A 1,019-nucleotide genomic window follows, 5' to 3' on the forward strand; every position below is an offset into this window, starting at 1 on the left:
TTGCAGTAAAATGTTATTAAAATGATGAAAACTTATGTTTTCATATGATTTCTGTTAAAATCTTGTTCCTATGTATTCCGTCGTTGTTTGACAAATCAGAGACGATGAAGAGTCGTTGCATGGACAGCAGTAGAGTAGAAACTTTAAAATGTGAATTAAAAATCACTTATTTATTCACCTTGACTGAAATTTATGCACCTTAGCGATTTATTTTATACAAAAGAAACACTTTTTTATTTATTTAGTCTTCTACATTAAATCTTTCATTTTAACTAACAATTTGTACGCTGTTACGAATGCGCTTTAATGAATGGGTGGTTAGAATAAAATATTCCCATTATATTTTATCTAGATTTATATTGTTGTTCAAAGTTCTTACTAATGTTGTTTTCAATTGTTTTATATTAAGGAGTGCTTGGAAATGTTCCATCTTAAAATGGGTTCGCTGGGACGGCCCTGGCAAGTAAGCAAGGGTAGCAAGGCGAGCAGCCCCTTGCAATGTCAATGTCAATGTCATTTGTTTTGATGTAAACAATGCTAATTGAAAAATTTAATAATAGCTTAGTGAAAGTGAATTAAAAAATTTTCTGGTGATAAAATGCGTTGCGATTTTGCAATTAACTTTGTATCGATTAAATTTATTTGCTCATACTTTTTGGGATATTTATTTATTTATTTACTGATTTTCTAATTTGAAATTGAGAATAAACTACAACTAAGTGTTTTAAAGAATGTTTTTATTAATTTGTACTTTCAAAAAATTAATAAATTAATTAATTAATTGAAAACCTGTTAACCGTTTAATTTCTAAGGTAGTTCTTAAATATTCAATTGATAGAGAGTTAATTAAATTATTAATTTCATTCATTATTTTTTGCAGCTCTTGTTCAGAATGTAGTTGGTGACACGGTCTCCATTGGAAACAAGTTTCTGACATCCGGAACAACCGAAGGAGAAGTTTGGACCCAGCACTTCGGGTTGGTGTTTGTGTCGAAATCAACGGCATAGCAATCCTGAGT

The sequence above is a fragment of the Helobdella robusta genome (genome assembly GCF_000326865.2).
Source record: "Helobdella robusta unplaced genomic scaffold HELROscaffold_6, whole genome shotgun sequence".
Taxonomy (NCBI): Eukaryota; Metazoa; Annelida; class Clitellata; order Rhynchobdellida; family Glossiphoniidae; genus Helobdella; species Helobdella robusta.